Source organism: Hippopotamus amphibius, chromosome 16 (assembly GCF_030028045.1).
Source record: "Hippopotamus amphibius kiboko isolate mHipAmp2 chromosome 16, mHipAmp2.hap2, whole genome shotgun sequence".
In the NCBI taxonomy this organism is placed as follows: domain Eukaryota; kingdom Metazoa; phylum Chordata; class Mammalia; order Artiodactyla; family Hippopotamidae; genus Hippopotamus; species Hippopotamus amphibius.
The window spans coordinates 23,539,846-23,565,322 of record NC_080201.1 but is presented as its reverse complement, the minus strand read 5'-3'; positions in this window follow the sequence as shown (position 1 = coordinate 23,565,322).

Genomic DNA, 25,477 nt, shown 5'->3' with positions numbered 1-25,477 from the left:
TTCTGTGGTCACTGTTTCTAGACTGCCTTCTTAAAATGAAATGTTTCTTTCCCAATGAGCTCACTAGGAAATCAAAGAATAAATCCAGTTTCAAATTGCTACAAAATATGCTACTTCATTGAAATACAATGATGAGCTCTGTTCTTTTTGACACAGTATAACCACTGCCAAGACATACAATAAATTCAGTGAAATAAATCACAAAAATTGCTTGATTGGTGCTACGAAAGCAGCATTTTCTTTATGACAAGAGGTTGGATTCTGCTCTGAGTTGATTCAGCCTTGCTCATCTTTGATATTTATGGTGGATATATATTTTCAGAAGTAGAGGATCTGCCTCTGATCCACTGGTTTCTTCCTTAGAAACCACTGAAAAATTGGAGTGTTTACTCAAAAGTTTACAGTTTTCAGGGATTGACATCACTAAGCTTGGGAATAGGGCTCCTAGAAAGTACATGAGAGATGGGGAACAGAAATTTGGCTGACTGCTCTCTCTTAAGCAATTTAAGGATATATAGAAAGGAACACAGCTTTCTGCTAACAGAAGGATAGCAATGTATAAAAAAACAGACCAGGTATTTCTGCAATCTAAAGTTCCCTGAATAGTTCTGACTGAGAAATGGATTAATAAACCACATTGCAAAGGAGAAAACAGGAGCTCTTAAATTGTCTATTCGGACTGGGGAAAGTATATCAGACACATTCCATCTGGCAATGCCAAGGGGACTAATTTCACCAGGATTGAAGGATCAGGTTTGCACAGTTAAATCCCGATTCATCCATATTTTATTTCCATCTGCACATAGAGTATTTCTGCTTTCCTAGTCTTCATTTGTATTGGTTTGTCTTATTCCATCATCAAAACATTTTCTGTCAGGTAACTGTTATGGTCACCATTGGACAGACAAACAAAAGCAGGCTTAGAGAAGAGCTGACTCCTGGCTACAGAGGTTTCCTTATTTTTAATCTGGTTTGGTACAACATATAATGGAGTTTGGAGACAGAAAGACAACGCATGGTCTGACTCCTGGTTTAGCCATTTGCTAATCGTGTGACTTTAGACAAGCCACGTTACCTCTTTTAGCCTCAGCTTCTTCCTGAGAAATGGAGTCAATAATATAAATAAGTTGTGCTAAGGATTGTGTGAAATAAGGTCTGAAAACAATCTTACTATAAAATAAGTAAGGCTTAACAATTTTTTCTCTATTGCAGCTATACACCACCCAGTGATTTTATTTATCTTCAATGCACTGGAAAATATAGTACCACACTCACAAAGTTTGTGGAAACTTAAGAGTTATTTACCAGGAAGTCACTTTGAAAATTTAAACCTAGATTTCCCAGTGGTAAATAACTTTATGTTAAAAAAAAAAAAAGGACTCAAAATAAATGTACTAGTACACTCGGCATCTATTTTCTCTGAAGAAAAAAAAAAAACCTGTGAAATGTTAACAGTCAACATCTCTCCAAATATTGGAACATCTACCAAGCATAGACATACCTGACTCTATTTGGGAGAATTAGATCTCGAAAGGGAATTGGCTTTGCAAATACTTGACAGAAAATGTGCAGATATAAAATACTTACAGTACACACATCTTTATACTGGCTAATTCAAAATGTCATAAGAGTACATTTAAAGAAGCAGGTAAATTAATTCATTTCCAACCCAAAGCCAACTTTCAATCTTGTTTTCCCTGGATATTTCTATCTGAAAACCCTCTGAGATTTCCAGCCCAAGAAAGTCTATTAATTTTCCATGTACTTGTTGATGCAAAAGCTATCAGGATTATGGGTTGAATATTTCTAGTGTAGGGAAAGTAAGGGATGCAATTAATCTCTGTGAACTAAAATATACCTCTTTTCATTAATCTTTTATTGTAAATGAGCAAAGTAATTGAACCACTACCAAACTGTCAGAATGAATGCAATGCCGGTGGGATATGCTTGAGAGAGCACATACTGATTGAGTATTAAATATCTAACGGCAATAATTTATGGTTCATTACCTCTTTTGGAGTTTCTTAGTTGCATAGGGCTTGAATTCTAAGTAGTCAGACTTTTAGCAGAAAATGGCTTTCAAATGCTGAAGGCAGCAAACACACACAACCCACAGACCATCGCCTTAATTTGGGCTGTTTCATACTTAGTTGAACTAGACTCCAAAAATATTTGCAAGCTGGACTGATTATTTGAAAGACAGAAAGATACCCTCTTGCATCCCCTGCTGTGGTGGGCTTATGAAGGTGCAAGGTGACATGAACACAGAATTGTGAATAGGGATATCATCTAAGCATAGATCCTGCATTTGCCTGCATATTATGTAAATCCCCATCCAGCTATCTGGTGATGCAGACATCACAGCTTTTGGTTTTAACTGACACTAGCTTCCTTAATTGTATTCTGCCATCCCCTGCGGTACAATTTTGTTGCACATGGAAATGGAAGCTTTTTTCCTGCTGGTAACAAAATATGATCAACCTGAAGCAACGTTTATAGAAATATGTGTATTGGATTTGAAAATTGGGCCTATTCAGACCTCACACAGTTTAAAAACAAACACAGTTAAAAGAAGATAATATGAGCCCTTTATCGATGGCAAAGAGGTACTCCAGCTATTTGTTCAGTTGTTGGGTTTTATACAGATTCCTTTATTCCAATTGTACCTCAGTGTCCTAAGGAGAAGCTAATATTGGAGTTGAATGCTATTTTTCTTTTTCAGAGAAAACGTGTATCTTCTTTAATTCATAGTATTTGCTCAATATACAACGTCTCTAAAATGTAATTTCAAATAAAAGAAAATAGACTTTGGATATGATTTGGACATAAGTGTATAATCATATCTAAAAATGAATAGAAACTTTTTGGTATCCCTTTACCCTATCCTTAACAAACAGGTGATTTAAGAAGTACTTTTGAAATAATTGAATACCCTCTTTTCTTCTGAAACTCGTCAGCCTCTCTTTTCTCTTCACTTCTGTGTCTTTGTCTCTGTCTCTTTCTTTTGCTCCTGTTACAATTTTTACTTTGAGAAGGTATAATTTTTATTGCATCATTTTAAAAAAAACCAAACAACTTATAACTCCTTTTTAGATACTCTTATGCAAAGAACAAATGACAGAGAAGAAAAAGCAGCAGTAGAAAGGTAAATCTCATAAATAATAATCAAAGGTCAAATCTAGTAAAGATCAAGGAGCTTTTAAAAATAATATTTTTGGAAATGTCTAAGAATTCCAGATGATAATACTTTATTAGGCAACTGAACTTAGCAAATAATGCCCAAGCTTTCTTATACAATAATAGGATGAATTTGCTTTGTACTCAAATACAGTTTAACGTTTTAACAAAGAAAAGTTATAAAGTTAATTCATAGGAAATCGACCATATTACTTGTGGGTACTGATCAGCAGCCTCGATCTCAACACACTAGACAGAAATAAAATTATATAGCTAAGCAATTCCCATTATTTCAGGAAGAAAGTGTTACTGAATAAACTAGGTTGCCAAGACAGCCTATAAGGAAGGAGGAAAATGATAAAGTAAATGACCTTAAGGGTGCGATAGGGCCAACAGGACTGGAATGACATGGAGAGAAAGGAAAAAGGAAGATGATGGTGTGCCCACCACACCTCCTCAAACCCAATAAGCTTATTTGTTCATTGAAGGGAACTAATAATGAAAAACAATATATATCTGAAAGAAGTAGGAAAAATGGGTGGTATCCTTTCAAGGAGCTAAATCACAGGGCATTGTAAGTTTAAGAAAAGATATTGATAATTAATAGAAATCATGTTAGCATTTATCAAGATGACATTTCTAAGAACTGAAATGGTAATAAGCAGAACATTCATTGCTCAAACGTGATTGTCTCACTAGGAAGCCCTCTTTAAAGAAACATGAGCTTTCAAATAAAAAAGGTTCAATATATGACTAGTTAAATACACTATGATGTATTCCTTCAATAAAACAAACAAATACACATCAAGAAACTATGCAGCTGTGAAAAAGAAGTTTCTTTATGTAATAATATAGGAAAATATCCAAAACATCCAATACCAAATGAAAAAAAAAAAGCAAAGTGCAAAACAACATTATAGCATGTCATTTAATTACAAAAATAAAAGTCTGTGTGTGTATGTGTGTGTGTGAGCACGCCTGGGTCTGAAATGGATATGAAACATTATGGTAAGCAGAATAATAGCTTCCAAAGCTGTCAACAGTCTAATCCTCCTTGAAATCTAAGCATATATTACCTTATATAGCAAAATGAACTTTCAGACGTGATAAGATCCTCCAGAAAAGAATGCAGGCCCTAGTTAAGATTTTGACTCATAAAACTATAAGATAATAATAATGTGTTGTATTAACTTTGTTGTTATTTGTTACTGCAGAATAGAAAATTATGAGCTATATAAATATATATGCATATTGTTGCTTTTATTTGCATTGGACTGACTATATAAATATGCAAAATATATTGGTAACATTGCTTTCTATGGAACAAGTATTGAGTGACAGGAGACAAAAGAGGATAGGTGACTTTTACAGTCTATCTTTTCGTATCTTTCAGATTTTGAACCATCTACATTTATCTATTCCCAAAATAAGTATCAATAATATAAAATAAATACAATAGTATTGCCCTTCCTTCCTATATTTTGAAGGGTATGGGTCATATCAAATTGGTGTGCGATAAGCCAATATATTCTTATATGGCAGAATTTTGATGAGAGATATCCTTGTTTACTGTTCAAAGACTAGGAGTTTTGCTGATAGAGGTTATGAATAAATAAAGGCTTACTTTGTTATTTTATGTATATTTTCTTAAATTCTTTTCTTTTTATAAAGCAACTGTTAGGTGATATTCTACTTATTTCAAGTAAATTTCAAGGTGAGTTTTTTTGTTGCTCCCTATCCAGTCATTCAACATTTATCAATGTCCATCAGAGGTAGGAACTGGAGATTCAAAGATGAATCTGATGTAGTCTTTGATGGTAAGCAGGTCCTCAAGAGATATATCCTTAAACAAATAATTAGAGCAAAGTGTTAGAAATTCTCTGGAAAGAGGAAAGATATGGGATTGCAGAAGAATAATCCAGGAACACCATTTTAGCAGAAAAATTATGGCTTAGAATAATTCTGGTAAACGAATCTTCTCCTTTATGGAAACTGGTAGAAAATAAACAAAGAAGGACTCTTCCTCAAGATTATCTACAAACATCGGTTGTAAGACAGTTGTAATAAATATAGAATTCTATGGATTATAAAGGGAACAATGACCCCTAGATTAGTGAAGTGCACACTTCACAGCAGTGAAATGCAATCCTGGTTGTAAGAGGCAGTAACATTCGCCCTGCAGGATCTACCTTGATATCCAAAAGTTCTCATCTTTCATTTTCAGTGTTCTTATCCATATTTTTTAGAAACGAGAAAAGTACTAATAGATGTCAGGCGAGGCGACTTAATTTTCAAAAATGTAGATTTCCTTTTCTCGAGAGGCATGCTAAGTGATGACACTCAATGGCTTAAAGTGTGGTCCTAAATATCTCACAGCAAACACCTCCTGCAAGTGGAATATGTGCTGACAACAAATGAAAAAGAAGACGACTTACACAGACAGCTTGATTCAAGATAGGACTGATGGCTAATACTGAATTAATCATAAAAATAAGAGTCGTATGACAGCTGCTCAAACTTAAGTAGCTTCAGTGTTGAGGGAGCTTCAGGATGTCTGTTGGCTCCAGTTGGGCATCAGGATGGAGGAAGGGGTGAGGGAGGATTCCCCAGATCAAGACAGACTCATAAATATAGATCTGGCATTTAACGTCGTGATTTTCAAATTGAAAATACCAACTTTATTTTATCTTCTTTTGGATCCTATTTTCTGGAGATGTGAAAATGTATTTTATGTATTGCATGTAAAATCAGAACTTTTTTCCTTCCTCTCCCCCATTTTTGGATATTTCAGGAGTGAGTGAATTTGGATCTGAATTAAACAGATAAGAATCAATCAACCCATCTCTCTTTTTTTCTCTCCCTCTCTCTCTTCACTGTATATAGCAATAGCCCCAAGGGACTGTGTGATGCTTGTTTTCTGTGCCTCCTTTCAGTTTCCTGACAACTCATTCATGTACTTGTTGGGCAGGAAGATTTGTTTTCTAATTACAAACCTACATTATAAGCTCATCTTCCCTTTAGCTATTAGGGTTTCCTTCCTCAGACTCCATCTGATATTATTTGAGGTAAACAAACACTCTGAATAAATGATTAACCTATGTAAAAGTGTTATACAGACATTCATTGAAAAAAAAAAGTGCTGAATCTCTACTGCATGCCAGGAACAGAGTTGAATGTTAGATTGCAAGATGCTGAGAAGCCTAAAAAGTGAGACCGACTTGAGATCAATTCCCTGCTCCCTCTAAGACTCAGTTTTCTCACTTTTAAAATAGAAAAAAAGGAGCGTATTGACTTCCTGGTTTTTCAGAGTGTGCACACCACTTTGAACACTACCTAGTAAGAGGTAACATCGTAATTGTGTTCATTAAATGCTTTCTATTTATAATTAGCATTGTGAGACTTGGGATTAGGAAGGGTTATCTCTTTTTGCACATAATTAAGGGTCTGTGCCTCTTTTGATACCACTTTGTCCTCAGATTAAGGGATCCTGAATGAATCTAGAGCCCTTAATATATATGACAGTAAAATTTAAAATTCATCCATTTACTCCTTTGGTCAGAAAGGCTAAGGAAGTGACTTTTGGATGGTTTTGAAATGTCAGCGCATCTATGTAACATGAGGAAATGCTCTTCTTATTCCATTTAACACAGAATGACCTTGTCTATTGATTTAATGAGGAAATTATACATGCTGTACTTTTCTATTTTGCAAAGGTTTTTGCACTGAAGGTATATCAAAGGGGCATATTACCAGGAGGAGTTGGATGCAGCATAGCCATATGGCAAAGAAAAGGCCACAGCCATAGAGCAGATGACCTGCGGTGTCTCAGATGAGGCATACAGAAGGGCATCTGGGGAAGTGGCAAAAGGGGTGAGTCACTGGGCAGCAGACATGTGTCCAGTAAATGGTGGCCTTGATACCTGAAATCCATTTACAGCGCCTATTACCTGACACTCTGCTAAAAATCCAGGAAATGTGTTTTGCATTGGGCTTAGATGAAAATGTGGGAAAGCAGAAAGAGTAACTATTAACATAATTACAAAGAGACCTGTTTGATCTATGCTTCATATGCCCATATGGCTGAGTGTTCAACGGACTTCAGCAGTCACCACTCTCCTAATAAGCCCTGTTAATTAGGTAATAGGAACATTCTCTCATTGTGACAACAGAGTTTTCTAACTCACTCAAATTAAACTGAGCTAATTTCATTAAGCATTCAGATACCAGATGGCCCCTAAGGTATACTCTGGTATGGAAGCAGAGGAATCAGTGCCTTTGGGATCTATGATCTACATTTTTGGGCTGGAAAAAAGAGTTTCTGGGAAAGTCTTTTGGAAACCAAGAAATGATATTCATTGTCTTTGTTTCCCATGCAACAAAATTAGATAATCAGATATTTGTATGCACTTGTGAATACGTATATAGCTGGGTGTCTATAGGACATTTAAATATAAGGAGCTCAGCCTCTGAACTCAATGCTTTCCCATGAGTGTGCTCCTGGTTACAAAGCAATGTGATGGCACAAGACGCATCTTACCGTCTTTTCTCTCCACCTCTGCAGAAGTCTATTTTTTTAAAAAAGGTGGGATATGAGAACTGGAGGAGGTTTTAGAATTTCAGCTTAACAGACATATTCAATTTGCATATGGAAGACTAAGAACCAGGGAGAAACATCCTACATAAGATCAAAAAGTGAGTTAGTGTTAGAACCAGGAGCTAAGCTTTTTTCCCCTCTGAAGAGCTAACCATCTACTTAAACAAATAACAAATCTATTGAGATATAATTTACAAACCATAAAATTTACCCTTTTAAAGTGTACAACTCAGTAATTGTAACTGTCCCTCGCAAGCACCTTTCTCATCCACAAGCTGTATTAAAGATTTGGAACAAAATTCTCTAGCAGAAATCCTGATCATAAAAAAGTTCTTTAAATGTGAGCTATTGTTATATGCCAATAACTATGCTTATTTCCTGTTCATGCATTCAACAAATAATTTTGAGTACCTGTTAATGTGCAAGACGCTGTCCTAGGCACTTGTAGACTAACCAAATAAGCACCCCTGCCTTTGGGAGGCTACATTCCACAAAGCAAAGTGAGAACATATGTAACATGCCAATTGTACAACATTTAATGTGATCAAAGCGCTGCAGAAAAAAAACAGAAATCAGAACAGAGTAAAGGAGATGGATGTGTGGATATGTATGGATGGAGATGGGGAGGGAAGATTAGACTTTTGAACAGAAAGATCAATGTAGGTGCTGTTGTAAAGGGGGCACTATACATTTAAATGCTCAGACCAATTCTTTAAAAGCTGTATTTAAATATACATTATTAACGTCTTTTTAAAATTAATTCTATTAAAATACAGCACACACAGAGAAAAAGTATATAGCTCAATGAGTTTTCACAAAGTGAATATGCCTGCTAAAATTCGTGTTTTTTAGATGACAAAACTGATGCTGTAAGAAGATAAATAATGAGCCTGAGACCACTCCAAGCACAAGTGCCAGAGCCTAAATGGGAACTCATGGGACTGGGGAATCTTAGCACTTTGCCATTGGCTCAAGTTCCCCCAAAGAACCCAGTGGCTGGACTGCAGACTTGGAAACCTGGATTGGGAGAGAGATGCATGAGATAGGTATGGAGTAGCTATTTCACTGCATGGGGATCTTTCATCTTCCTGAATAACAGTGAAATGGAATTTAGGAGCAACTTGCTAGGGTAACCCTGTCTCTAGAAATATAGAGGAGGCTGCTATGTCTGCAAGCTACCACAGAGTGGCAGTGTTTTAGAGCGTAACTAAAGTTAGCAGTAGCATTCTAAAGTCCCCAATTCAGCCCTCTTTTAGAACTTAATAGGCCATTTTCTTTCCCCAAAACAATATTTCACAGATCATAGTACTCTTACATAGAAAAAAACTTACATTTCTATCAGATTTACTTTTGAATTGAAAATAATATAAACACAAACTGGTAGGTAATGCAACAGTCACTGTTGCATTTGTAAGAGATATCTCATTTATTATATGAAATATAACTGCACAACATTTGCAATTAAATCTATATCATAGATGTCTTTTGCTTAGTTATGCTGGAGTACTTGGTGGCACATTGAGAGACCAGATTTAAAAAAAAAAAAAATCAAACTGAAAATATTGGCCACACCCAAGAGTTGAGGGGTGAAGAAGGGAGGCTCAAAGAGGTGATAGTTGCATTTTTGTCATTCATTCTGCCCCAGGTTTCACCTGGAGACGTTTGCTTATTCTTTAGGTGCACCGAGCAGAAGGCAAGGAACCAAGCCAAGAGCAGCTGAAATACATAGTGGAAATTTTGTGGTCTCAGAGTTCTGGGACAGTCATTGGTGTTTAGCATCTGTCAATGAAGAGGGGCCCAGATAAATAAACTGGGGATGGGAGCAAACCAGTGGTTGATGGACATGCTTTGCTTTCAGGTCTGAAATTCTGCCTAAGGCAGCTAAGTCCCTCTGTAGACTGTATTAATTTGCTCCTTAACTACTTCCCAGAGGAAAGTAAAATCCTCTTGTAGTAAGACAACACCATTCAAAACCTCTACAACATTTTACACATAATGCCTGGCATTAAATCAAAAAGTATGCTTCAGAGTGAAGTCTCAGAAAGAGAAAGACAAATATTGTATGCTAACTCATGTATACGGAATCTAAAAATGGTACTGATGAACTCAGTGACAAGACAAGAATAAGGATGCAGATGCAGAGAATGGACTGGAGATCTCGAGGTTTGGGGGGGCGGGGGTGAAGGGGAGGCTGGGACAAAGTGAGAGAGTAGCATAGACATATATATACTACCAACTGTAAAACAGATAGCTAGTGGGAAGTTGCTGTACAGCAAAGGGAGTTCAACTCGCAGATGGATGATGCCTTAGAGGACTGGGACGGGGAGGGTGGGGGGGAGTCAAGGGAGGGAGGGGGTACAGGGATATGTGTATAAATACAGATGATTGACCTTGGTGTACCTCAAAAACTGGTACAAGAGTGTAAAGTGATTATATTCCAATAAAAAAAAATAAAGTAAAAAAAAAAATGATGTGAAACTGTAGCAGATGTACCATACTAATGTAAGATGTTATTAACAGGGGAAACTGGGTGCAGGGTATATAGGAACTTGCTGTGCTATGCAATTTTTCTGTAAATCTAAAATCGTTCTGAAAAATAGTTTATTTTAAAAATGAAAAAAAAAAAGTATGAGGCTTAAAAAAACCGGACCAAGAGAAAAATAGATATAAATATACATGGATTGCTGCATGATTCAGATAATGAATTTTTCATTGGAATTTTAAAATAAGATTAATTAATTATTAAAGAAAAGGAAACAATAGGATACAGAAATTTACCGAAGAACTAGAGTCTTAAAAAAAACAAAAGCTTAAATTTAATTTCTAGAACTAAAACAAATGGTAATTGATATTGAGAACCAGCACTACCACCACCACCACCACAAAAGCCATTAAACAGCATAGTGGTTCAAAGTGCAGAGAGAATTAATGAGCTAGAAGAAAGCCGGGAGGATATACACAGACTAAAGCTCACAAAGAGGGGAAAAAGAAAGGTGGGAGGGTGGAAACAAAAAAATCTAGAAATGTGTAAGATGGCTGTGGTACATGGTGAAAAGTTCTTATATATACTATCATATTGGAGGCCCATATGGGGAAGATAAAAAAAAAAATGGGATAAGAACCTTAGTCAAAGAAGTAAAGGCCAGAATATTTTCTAAAACAGATTACAGAGATTAGCTTACAGCTTCAAAAAACTCAGAGAATCTAATCAGGATAAACCTGAGAATAACCACCCCTTGTTATAATATACTGCTCAGTGCCAAAGACAGAGAAGAAATCTCCAAGGCAATCCAGGAAGGGGGGGGGGCAAGAGAAATCTACAAGCAAAAAGATTGACGTCTGACTTCTAAAGAGAAAAGACGAAAGTCACAATTGAATGGGATGCCATATTTTAAGTGCTAAAGGAAAATAACCGGCAAACCAGAATTGTATACACAGAGAAAATGTCCTTCGAATATTAAATTTTTTTTCTCAACATACAAGAGCACTGAATTTGTTGCCAGAAAACAAACTGAAAGAAATACTAAGGGGAATCTTGCAGTCAAAAGTGGTATACATGTGAAATGCAGGAAGAGTGGAGAGAGACAGAACAAGTAAATATGCAGTGAAATCTGCATGGATATTGGTTACAAAAATAATAATAAAATTATTATAAGAGTAATTTTACGGAGTTTAGGATTTAATTATATGACACCAACAACATAAAAAGTTAACAAAGGTTTCTAATGAATTACAATGACAGAAAGCCTTAGCATTGTATTGGAAATGATAGAAGCATTAATATTTATTAGACTTTAATAGGTCAAGGTGCATATAGTGAAACCAATATAAAAATTACAAAATGCTATAACTAAAAATGTAATAAAAGGAAATTGTTTAATTAAAAGAGAACTGTTTAATCAAACAGAGAGCAAGAAAGGAGAGAATAAAAGAACAAAGAGCATGTGAAGCAACTCCTGGGTCAAAGGAGAATTTACAAAGGAAATTAGAAAGTATGTTTATTTGAATGATATAATATGATGTATCAAAAGTTATGTGATGCAAATAGAGCTTAGAGAAAAATATAAAGTCTGGATGCCCATATTAAAAAAAAAAAAAAAAAAGAGGGGCTGTGTATTGGTGATTTAAGCTTTCATATCAAGAAGCCAGGAAAAGAAAAAAAAGAGAGAGAGAATCAAAGTTAAAAAAAGTGTAGAAATCAATGGAATGGAAAATACTTATACAATAGAAAGCAGCAACAAAATCAATTTCAGGACAAAATAAAAGATATCAACAGAGATTATATTCAAATGCAATAAATTTGACAATCCATTTAATAGTTTATTATAAATTAGATGAATTTGATAAATTTCTTTAAAAAACACGACTTGTCAGACCTGAGAAGAGGAGAAATAAGGATCTATTAAATTTTATAAATTGTGTATTAAATATTAGGAATTTTAAAATATAATCCTATAGAAGTTAAATATGGGAATATTTCCTAAAAAATAAATCTACTCTCTAGATAATTTTACTGATTCATCTAAATATTGGGGAAAAACAGCAACAAACTTACAAAACTCTTCCAGTGAATAAGTAATTCAGATAACACTTCTCACCATGACATGTAAGATCTATGTATGCCTGTCACCAAAGGAAGAACATTACAAGAAATGGCAACCACAGGCCAATATTTCTTATGAACATAGGTGAAGTAATCTTAATTATTTAAACAAAATATTAGCTGGCTAAACCAATGACATATAAAATTATAATGTATCATAACCGAATGGGATTTGTTTCAAGAATACAAGAGGGGAGGGTATGATTTTTGAAAGTCAAGCAATACCACTTGTCACAGTAAAAGACAGAAGATAAAAATTACATGATCATACAAGTAGATGCAGGAAAAAATGTCTGATATAATTCAACAACCACTCACACAAAAATAAATTTCAGCAACCTAGAAATAGAATCCGTAGATTTTATATATAAAGAATATTTTAAAAAATCAACAGCATTTCTCATATTAAATAGTATATGTTACATGTATTCCTCTGCCTCGAATTTTCTAACTAGAAAAGGATGCTACAACACTTTCTTTTTAGTATTTTTCCTCAAAGTTGTAGCCAGTGCAATAAGACATAAGTGAATGAATTAATTAATAAGTGAACAAACAAAAATTAAAAATAAAAAGGTATAAGAATTAGAAAAGAAGAAATAAATATCTTATTCACCTAGACATCATTGTGTTTGCTGAAAACCCCAAAGAATCTGTTACACAAATTGTCAGAATTTAGAAGTTAATGAATTCAAGTTTGATATGAAAATTACTTTTACTCCTCTATAAAAGTATCAAAACATAAAATATAATATAAAATTTAGCAACGAGAACAGCATAAAAATGTATAGGACCAAATGCAACATGAATATGCAACAAGTTTTCACAGAACACTATAGAACATCGTGAGATAAATTAAAGAAGATCCCACTAATAGAAAGATATACCATACTCCTAGATTTAAAAATCTCCACAATTGTGAGATTGCCTCAAAGGATCTGTAGGTTCAAGTCAGTCCTATTGAAAAAGCAGCAGGTATATTACAAGTTGTTTCTAAAATTTATGTGGAAATGAAAAGTACCTAGAATAGCCAAAATAATATCTAAGAACAAAGCCTGGGACCTCACATGACCAGACAGCCACACTTACTATGAATTGGAATTAATTAATTCACTATGGTATTAACACAAGAATAGACAAATGGATCAATGTAATATGACAGGAGAAGCAGATTCAATCTTATATGATTACCTGGTCTATAACATGGGTACCACTGCCATTCACTGAGGGAAAAATGGATTTCGTAATAAATGGTGCTGGTCAATTGGGTAGTTATGTTAAAACATTAAAGTATTACTTCACCCAATAAAAAAGCACTTTTAATGGATTTAACGCTATATAATAAAACAATACAACTTTTTGAAAAAATATAGAATGTAATGTTTATGACCTTAAGGCAGACTAATGGTTCTTAAATAAGACATGAAAAGAGCTACCTCAAATGTAAAAATGTAAAGGTTGGTAAACTGTACAACATTTACACTAACAGCACCATTTCATAAAAAGATACTACTAAGAGAGTAAAACAGCAGCTCAAAGAGTAAGACACACATAAACACTCATGCACCTTATATTCTTCTTATACCCATAATAAATAACTGCATTTTAATAAAAGAAAAGAGACAATTCAATTAAAAAAAAAAAAACTTGGCAAATGACTTTCGTGGACAATTTCCCCAAAAGAATATCCAGTAACTATAAATATTTTTTTAAAAAACCCAAGATTAACATCAATGATATAAAACAACACGCCAGCAATAATGGCAAAAATAATAAAATTTTTAAAAACTCAAAAGATATCAAGTGTTGGTAACAATGTGAAAAGGCAGAAAACTCATACAATATAGGCGGTGGTATAAAATGGTACAGCTACTATAGAAAACTCTGAAGTATTTACTGAGCTTGAACATACACATCCCCCATGACCCAGCTGCTCCACTCCTAGGAATAAAACCAACACAAATATGTACATATGTGCAACAAAAATGTTATTAGAAAACTTGTATAGCAACGCCATTCATAATAGCCTAAAGTTGAAAACTTCTTGAATGCCCATCAGCAAGAGAACAGATGTATAAATTGTGGAACGTTCACATACTGGTGTACTAAACAAGAAAGTGAATGAACAAAGTAATACTTTCTGCAATAGTGTGGATGAATCTCTACTACAACACTGGAAAGAAGAAGCCAAAGTCACAAGATTATATATTACACAAGTCCATGGATATCAAGTTCAGCATCAAGCCAAAATAACCTATGGTGGCAAGTGAGAAAGGCAGTTATCTTTAAAGAGAGCTGGTAATGACTGGGGGCAGGGAGAGATGCAGACATGAGAATGTTCTAATTTTTTTTTAATCAGGGTGATATTTATACAAGGATTCTTCTCCCTTTGTGAAAATTCCCCCAGGTACACACTTCAGTTTTTGCACATTTCTATATTAATCTTCACTTTAGTAACTGGTTTATTTTTAAAATGATGGTGTAATCAGAGTAGTGTTCCATCACACTTTTTTAATTCATTTTTTTAACTAACAGTCACTGTTGAGTAGTGATATTTGCAAAAGATTAAGCTTACAGTTTAGTGCTTATGCAATGTGGGCTCTGAAAGCAGGTTGCTTGGGTTTCAACACTAGCACCTTCAATTATATCTGTGACCACAGGCCAAGTACTTGAACCTCAGTTACGGTAAAATTAGAATACTAATAATTCCTTCCTCATCGGGAAGTAGTTGAACTAAATGAAATGATCTTTGCCAAGAACTTTTTAAGGTGTTAAGTACTACATAAACATTAGTTTTTATTAATTACTAAAAAGCATGGACCCTGGCTCCAGTTTTGCCCTGAATAGATTGAATGATTTTCAGCGTCATACTCTGACCTCTTATAACCTCATTCATTTAACAACAGTACCAATTTATTAAGTGCACAGAGTTTTTGAGGATTAAACTTGATGTGGTATAAGAAAATGCTTTGCAATCTGTAAAACTCTATAAAAATAGAAGGTATTATATTGAAAGATATATTTTAGTACAAAGATCAATAAAAATATGACACAATTTAAAAAATAAGAAATACTATAACCTGATATTTCAGTAACTGTCAACATTTTTTGATGATAAGGTCTGTGACATCCAACAGATAAAAACTGGTGTAAAATATGCGGGAAATATGCACAGCAATGTAAAGTATAGAAAAGACTGATACGATAACAACAGAAAAAAAGATTATTATGGAATATCAAGACAGTGCAATTTATTACTCGTATTTTGCAACCACTTTAAGTGGGGTTCAAGACAAAAATAAACCAGAGTTTTGGTTCCAAGTGTTATAGTTTAGAAGTTTTTTCTTTCATTTTATATTTTGATGGTCTCGATTCAGCTACTGGGAAATAACTGCCTATAAGAATAAAATGAATGCATATACACACATGCTCACTGAGAAAGCAGAGTTGGCACTTTCCGTGATCTTCAGTCGTCAGTGGTGTTTGGTTGGTCCTTATATAACCCACCATAGTACAAGATGCCACAATTGAGGGGAATTTGAGTTTTCTCCTGCTACACACAAAACCAGTAGTTCTATGAACTCATTAATTTAAACTGATAGCTATTGGCAAATGCTAATCTCCAGGGTAAACCCAATGCTTGGTTTATGACATAACACTTAACTAAGCCCACCTGCTTCTACTTTTTTCTTATCCTAAAAACTGTGAAAATATGGAGATGTGCACAACTCCCCTATGAATTATCTTTCTCCGCAAACATTATAGATGACATTTTTTTATTCAAAACCTAATGTTCCCTTTCGATATGACATTCATGATAAACTCTAACTTGCAATTGCAAAATAGGATAATCTGGTTCACATGCATACAGAATCCTCAAATGTGCACTTTATTTTCAATTGATAAACATGAATCCAATGAAAAATATCACTGAAATACAACCATATGCAAATACTGGTGACTCAAGGAAAACTAAGAAAGATAATCTCTAGGATGTTCCAGAAAGGAAGAAAACCATTAAAACAATTAAATAATAAAATATCTGTACATACTAAATTATTTTCTCTTTAATGCTACCCTAAATAGTAAGTAATGTTAATGGTAAAAATCTCTCAAAATTTGTGTGTGTGTGTGTGTGTGTGTACAACATATACGATTCTCATAAGTGGGATCCTACTAATGTACTATTTTACACCTTATGTGTATGATCTACAATATAGATCACACTTAAATTCTCAGGTAATAACTAGCTGTAGCATCTATTTTTTTAAGCTCTTTATTGGAATATAATTGCTTTACACTGTTGTGCCAGTTTCTGCTGTACAGCAAAGTGAATCAGCTGTATTTATACATATATCCCCATATCCCCTCCCTCCCAGCCTCCCTCCCAGGACTCCCTCCCACCCTCCCTATCCCACCTCTCTAAGTCATCACCCATCATTGAGTTGCTCTCCCTGTGTTATGCAGCAGCGTCCCACTAGCAATCTATTTTACATTTGGTGCTGTATATATGTCAATGTGTAGCATCTATTTTTATCTGCATAGCGTCCCACTGTATTTCTGTATAAGAGTTTATTGATCCATTATTAATGACATATACATTTCAGAAACATATACTACAGCTATTGTGATTCTTATGGCCATTTTAATGTCAGGTATAAAAAATAAATAATAAATCACTGGCAAAACAATGTATTTCAATTTGTAAGTTAAAAGACATGGAGGAGGTAATTTCTCTTCTTTGGGCTTTAGGTTTCTGATTTGTTTAATAGATATCTATGTTGAAACTGAAGAAATAACTTAAGGACCCTACTTTTGGGGCAATCTATGAATCTAAGGAACAGATTATTCTTCTAATAAAGATAGGTTTCAAATTATTCATAATATTTATTTGATTGTGGCCCTTTTTGTCATAAGTGATGTGACGATATCTAAGAATAAACACAGTCAATGTCAAATACATATACAGTAAGTTAAAAAGTCACAAACAGGGGATATAAGAATTTGAATAAAAAGTAAATCCCCATGGATATCAGGTTTCAAGAATACATGTCAGAGTATATTACACTGATTCAAATTTGACTTTTAATTTCTTGGAAGCCAGAACAACAAAGAAAAGGCAATCAGCATAGAATAGTTCCAGAAAAACACAGCAGCTTGAGAATTTTTCAAACTAACAGGAGGAAGATTCACAGACACACAGACACACAGGCAGACACAACCCTAATTACAAAATCCCTCTAAGTCACTAAAGGTTTCATTTACTCTCCTTCCTAGTTATCAGTTCTAACTCCTAAGGTTTATTGATCTCACTATATGCAGTGCAGCTGAATTCATATTGAACAAATCCATTAAAGACCAACCTGGAAGTTATCGTCTTCAAACGAAGTACTGAACAAGGAAAGGTGAACGGACATTTCTGCAACCTGCGTGCACCCAGCCATGGGTAAATGAGGACTAGAGACTGGGAAAGAATTTAACATTAACAAAGTTTATTTGAATTTCCCTTGGTCGCTGTGCGTCTGTGGAATCTCAGATGGCCGTCATGAACTAGGACATCACATCGCCTGCTCTGGATGTCTCATAAGAGCACGTTGTTCACCTGAGCAGGGGCTGCCTGAGTGAACCATGCCAGGAAATGCTGGGGTGAGCATTGCCACTGAACAGGGGGCTGCTGGTGACAAAGGCTCCTGAAAAGTGGTTTCTCAAAGAGATATGGTTGCCACGAAGGCTGAAATGGTTGCCATGGTAGCCATGGTTTTGGAAGAAACATGGTCAAAGTATAGAACGATTTTTAAAATGTAAATGGTGTAAAAATTACCTGCGAGAGCAGTCCTATCCAGATACTAGGAAAGATGATCGGCCGCATTATTTGGCACCGACACAAAGACATCATCAGAGCACCAGAGGGGGTGGAGGCGGATCAGCAACAACAAAGATAAGAAAGGTATTTCTTTGACGGAATAGCAATGACGACCATTCATTCTAGTTGCCAGTAAGCTATTTGTGGTTGTCATTCCGCCACTCAAAGATAATACGATAGTAATATTAATGATGATAAACAAACAAAAAGCAAATAAAGACACAAACAAACCAGCTCTGGGTTTCCCAGAGCTGTGGCATTTTCCTTCTGCAAGATCTCTATTCTGAGAATTTAAAATATTCTTCAACACATTCCAGCAGTATACAAGGGAGATGGAATGATTAAAAACAGAAAATATTTATTTTTAACACTTCTAAATCACTAATAGCTAGATTACTAAGATCTAAGATTTACTTGTTGGTAAAAAAGGGCAAATATTTTTAGCATTAAAATGAGTGTGGTGCTCAAGACGTGAAAGGAGAATATAACCATAGTAAAGTCTGCAGGGAATAGAAATGTATTTCAGCCACATCTGTTTACTCCATAAGATACAAAGGAAATATGGGTTAACTGAATTGAGAGCTAATATACGGTATGATATGATCTTAGAGATGGAAAAAACTGGATGAGAGGTGTACAGAATTAAAAAGGCACTGAGGAATTGATTGTTATATGCACTGTACATATAAATGTTTACAGGTAGCACAAATTCTGCACATAATTGATTTAGGAATATGGAGAAAAAGTTTGAGGAAATGTCTCAGGGAGAGTAAAAAAATCAGAAATGAAAATAGAAATAAAATTGTAAGTTTAGGTCATTTATTCAATAAAACTCACTGACTGGAAGGATAGCTAATGGCCAGTCAATATTTACACAGAATATTGTTCATTTGCTACAGAAAAACTTAAATCAACAAACTGAAAGATCACACAGGATATCCAGCAACATGGCTGAAACACGACCATCATGTGTATACCGCGTAGTGGAAATTTCCAATTCATGGTAGAAGAAATACACTGAAATCAACTTATTTCAGAAAATAAGTCAGAAAAGAAAAAAAAAATCTTGCCTCAGACTTTTCATCTGCATTATATTCATCTGCCAAAATATAATGGAGGAACTTTTTTGATTATTGTGATGCAAAAGTTATGGACCTCAAGTTCTCTTCACAGACAAACTGTCCATTCACATAGAAGGGCATTACAAAGATATTTCTGAACCATTCAACAACTTGGAAAACTTGATCAACATATACTTTCCATAAAAAATAAACTAACAATGCAACATATTTAATCCAGCTAATTGATGAATGAATCAAATTCATACCCCCAAGAATAAGGTAGGGAACTTCTGTATGAAAAAGTAACAATCCAGAATGAAGCTAAGAGCAATAATGATGATTTGATTGCATCACTGAATATTACTATTAAAAAAGATAAAAATATAATTAATAACTTTTGAAAAATACATGATGTTTATATAATAATAATTCACAATAATAATAGTTGCCAATTATGACCAGTCTACGGATTTTGTAGTTCACTATGTTGTCCACAAGGAACTAATAGAGTATAATTGACCTAACCTAATATAATTGAATTATACTTCAAAAACAAACAAACAAACAAACAAACAAACAAATTCCTAGGAAAAGAGATCAGATTTGTGGCTACCAGAGGGGGGTTTAAGGGGAGGGGAGAATTGGATGAAGGTAGTTAAAAGGTACAAACTTCCATTACAAGATAAACAAGTACTAGGGATATAATGTACAACACGATAAATGTAATTAACACTGCTGTGATATATATAAAGTTGTTAGAAGAGCGGATCCTGGGAGTTCTCCTCACAAGGAAAAACTACTTTTTTTTTTTTTACTTTTTCTGTTATTTTGTATCTACATGAGATGATGGCTGTTCACTAAACTTACTGTTGCAGCCATTTCATCACGTATGCAAGTCAAGTCATCATGCTGTGCACCTTAAACTTATACAGCGCTGTAGGTCAATTATATCTCAGTAAAACTGGGAGAAAAAATTATGGCAAATCTATGGAGATGGAGTTGGTATGTGGGAAGCTTTTGTAGTTCATCTTTTCTGGGGTCATATCTTCTTAATTACATCAACGTGAAACAACAGCCTCTAAACACCATTTCAGCAAACTTAGCCTCTTTGAAATCAAGATGTTGATTTGGGCTCTTAAATGTTAGGAATTGTGCATCTGGTTCTAGGGCCCTATCAGGATATTTCTATTGCTAAGAGCAAAAAAAAGACATAAAGGGTCACTTTAAGTCAATGGAAGATGTGAATATAAACCAATGCCAGGACTTTCAAGCAATTCTATCTAAACTATAGGTAAGATCTCAGCTTTTTAAAATTAAATTTTATTGGGGTATAGCTGATTTACCATGTTGTGTTAGTTTCAGGTGTACAGAAAAGTGAATCAGTTATATACATACATATATCCACTCTTTTTTAGATTCTATTCCCATATAGGTCATTACAGAGTACTGAGTAGAGTTCCCTGTGCTATGCAGTATGTTCTTATTAGCTATAGTGTGTATATCAGTTTTTTATGAAACAAAGACATTTTACAGTTTCCCCAGTATTATTGCCTATGTAATTTCATTCTATTCATCAACAGATGTTTTATAATAGAAACAAAATATAAATAACCTAAATTTCAATAGTAGGATAATTTTTTATAGGATTTTACTGTGTGCATGTGTCATTGCTTGTCTCTCTTGGAAATTACAGTAGGGCCTGGACAATGGATCTGAGGTCTCTAATACGGTTTGTGTGTGTGTGGAGGAAGGGAGGCGAGGGGTGCAGTAAAAAGAAATTGAAGAAATTGGGTAAAGTTCCACTAAGAAGGTGATCTTCATCCAAAACTTGGATTTGGCAAAAGCATGCAAAGGGAAATAGGCATAAAAGAGAAGCAGGCAAATGAATACATAATTTGGGTTTCATGTCTGAAGAGATGAGAGAAAAATTTGGAAAAATAGGTGGGGATGGAGTTTTATGGACTTTAGATACAAGATACTGAATTTGGATTTTTATCAATTCTATACCAATATTCCTAACAGTATTTCCTGCCTCCACCCTGGAAACACACCTGCTATATAAATGTTCCATGCTTGACCCACTTCTATGAACATATAATGATATTTTAAAATGGGATAAATGTTATAATAGATATTTGGTTATTCACACTTTGTCTTCTGTCTGTAATTCCTCCCCTTTCCTCTCCAATGCATCTTGAAATGTTAGAAAATAATAAAGTTGAGAACGACTGCTGTACCCAAATTAAAACCTTTGTAAATCACTCCCTTCTTAAAAGTCATCCTTTTCAGGAAAAAATATGCTGCCTGCATTATTTGAAATGAAATGGGTAAATGGGTGGTCAAAACTGTCCTTTCTGGTTTTTCAATTATTTGCTTTCTCACATTGAAAGGTAGAAACATCAGAAAGCAAAGGCCATCATATGGATTTGTAGGCAAGCTTTAAGGTGAGCATTCTTCATAGTGTGCCTGGAATACTTCTGATTTATGTCTATTTTCCTAGTGTAATTAACAATAGTGTCCATTTTCACTCCCAAATTTCTGGACTATAAATTATATAGTCACCCTGGCAAAACTACCTTAATAATTTTTCAGGATATTTTGATATAAACTCTAAAACTATGATGCAAAAAGTTATGTATATGAACATTTAGGTAAATATTAAAGCCCTAAATAAGAGGACTGAATATATAAAGACATATATAGAAATCTAATTCATAAGGAGTTTTCAGTTTATAGTTATCTTCATCATTTTAACATGTGTCTCTGGAATGATCATTTTTCCTTTGGAGTGATTTTAAATGATCAACTCACAAATGGCAATACTACTATTGCTAATAAAATACAACAACAAAATAATAACAGCCTGTGACACATAACTCTGCACTTAGAATTTCAACTGAGGGGATGAAATCAAATAGCACATAAGAATTTTCTTGGAGAATGTGAATCACAGTGAACATTTTCTAAAAGGAATAAAATGAGAGATGGAAAAATGAAAGGAAAGGAGAGAGAATGGGAGAGAGTGAGAAGAAAGGGCATATATTGAGATAATTAGCAATAACTATGAATGTCTTAAACAGGAAAATTACTGAAAGAATTATAGTAATGAATCATTAAATCTTAATTTTATAAGGGGTGAAAGTTATTAAAAATAGTAATGACATAAATATATTTGCCTCTACAAAGTTAATATGAAAAAATAAATTCACATTTTCTATATATCAGCTACTTAAGAATTCTTGAGTCTTCTAAATGAGCATTAGCTTCAATCAAAATTCTAAATATTATTTACAACATAAGTATTTTTTATAATACAACTCTATAAAGAAGTGACATTTTATTGTCCCAGATATTTATTGTAAACCAACCTGCCATTTACAACTTAAATGTAGGGAAAATATTCCGTCCTGTTGAGTTCAGCGTGATTGAGTTCACCTGTGTGATATAAAATGCATTTTCTATTAGTTTGTGTGGCTATAAAGTCAATAAAAGGAACAGCAGTCTTCCCCATAGAATGCTCACCTACTGTAGTTTTCAGCTTATTATATAGCAAAGAGGAACAAAATACTCATAGTAACAATGTATTTTTAATAGGTTCTCAAGCTGTCCCTTTCACAAAGAGTTGTGGCTGAATACAGACGTGGCTGCTGTGAGGTTTTATATCAGTGGATGGGCTGAATAAAAACCAGGTGGGGAGACATTTATCTAACACAAATGCGTGGGCTTCTCAGGCATAAAGCATACTGATTTTGCCACGGGGTTACTAGCTCTGCTTTCCCTGAATGTGGCTCAAACCTCATGGGCAAAATGCCTTCTGGAAGGCAATGCAAAGATTATAAAACACAAGTGTTAGAAATAAAGGAGCTATGTAGGGGGACTGACTAATTCACAAAGAAACAGCCCAGAGACAAATGACAAATATCCTTACAGACTCAGATGAGGTTAGTACTCATCGATTTAAATTTAACATTTAAAGTGTAAAGTTAAGTTTAAAATTACATATAATGACACAGTTCCATTTGGAAAGCGTGTTTCCTCCTCCTAGTGGCTGGATATAAGACTCAAAATCTCTTTTGTCTCACTCAAACCTCACAATTCCAGAACTCATTCCAATATTTTCTATGATTTGAAGATGATGCAGAGTTCTTAAATCCAGTTAAAGAATGGCCTTTAGGGAAAGCAAAAGGTTGCCAATCACAGTAAACGTCTAAGACTATCAAGGAACTGAAAAAATGAAGGAGGACAATGTTTGTTGTAGACAATTTCTAATTTGCATTCTGATTTCCCACTTCTAATAAGTGCAGGAAAAAAAATTCTCTGCTATAAGAAAACACAACAGTGTTAGTGGGACACAATGCTTACAGACTGTCTCTTTTAATATATAGGAGACAATAGGAAGTGGCAGGGAATGTGGCAAACTAAGATTTCTAAGGGCAGGTAGGGAGAATACTATTCAGCTGCAATGGACTGTTGCTATGAATGAATGTGACATCAGAGCTTCAGACATTTCAGGAGATTCTCAAATCTAAGTCCACTTTGAGAATAAGGAACTTTTACAATGAAATATAACATAAAATGGATTTTTGAATTGCAAATAGAGTATGGTGTGTGGAACATCTGTTTGCATTCTCTGATCTGACACCTAAATACGGAACTTAAATATGGATGGTTCAAAGGCAGTATATGCTGTGGTTAAAAGCATGAACTCTGGCACCGAAGTGCCTGTGATGGAATTTGACTTTGCCAGGTACGAGTGGTATGACCTTGGGGATTATAACAGCATATACTTCATAAGGTTATTTGGAAGATTAAATGAATTAACATATGAAAAGCCCTTAAAAGGACACATAGTATTACGAATTGTTCAATTACTAACTGCTTGGGTAAAGAGGAACCTGTTAAATTTTTTTGTTCCTGAATGGCAAGGAAAAACATTATTTCTTTAGCCCTAGACTATAGTACAAAACAGCTGCTCATAAAGCAATTATTGATTGTGCAATTGTGGAAAAAACAACTTTAGAGTTCGAAACACATGGGTTCAAATCATCCCTTTGGAATTTAATAACTGTGTAACTTTGGATCTTAAACTTTCTGAAAATTGGGAATAATGAAACCTAATTTAATATTGTATTGATGAAAATTAGAGCTCAAACGTGTAATAGGCAGTAATCTGTATGGTTTTTACCCTCTGATATTATCTCTGTGATTATGTTACATATCAAAGGGATTTTACACATGTAACTAAGGTTACTAACAAGTTGTTCTTAAGATTATTGGCGGGCTGTCTAATAAAAGCAGAGCTTTCTCCTTCTGGTGGAGGAGTCAGACAGATTTGAAGTATGAAATGGGCCTGACATCCTTTTACTGGCTTTGGAGATGGCAAGATGAAGGGCTCCTGTAGGAAGGAATTCAGGAACCCTCAAGGAGCTGGGGGCAGCCTCCAGCTATAAGCTGATAAAGAAATGGGGACCTCAGATCTACAGCCACATGGAAAGAACTGGCTTTGGCCAATTACCTGAATGAAATTGAAAGCAGACTCTTCCCCTCAGTCTACGGAAGAGCCCAGCCTGGCTGAACCTAATTACACTCTGAGCAGAGAATTCCACTGAGTCCCAGGCTTCTGATCTACAGAACTGTGAGCTGATACATGTGTTCTTTAAGCCACTAAAGTTTACCGTAATTTTTTACACAGCAATAGAAAACCAATATAGCTTGTAAACTGTGTGACAATTAGTAGCTACATATTAAATGTTAGCTATTATTATAATTAAATATTTGTTCAGTGAATCAAGATTGAAAGTTTGATCCAACAGACAAGATTACCCTAGACATAGTCTCATGTTTCTTTTCTCCTCTTTACCTTCTGGATGCTGAGATTAAAAACAGATATTTTACAGAGGCAAGAACATCAAGAAGTTGGAAAGGAGTGTGGAAAAAGGAAAGTAAGTAAACTGTTCTTGAGGTAATTGAACCACTCAAGACTTGTCCCTGTAGATCTTCAGTGGCAGAGCTAATCAATACTTTTTGGGGGATAATTTTTGACACACCTAGTCCTTCCTGAATTGTTTGGGAAAATGTCAATTTCAGAATTTTGTTACATTGCTTTTTTGAAAACATATATGCCCTTTAAAATTTGGAGTGGTCCAGAAGATACCTAATCAAAGCAAAGATTGTATGCTATG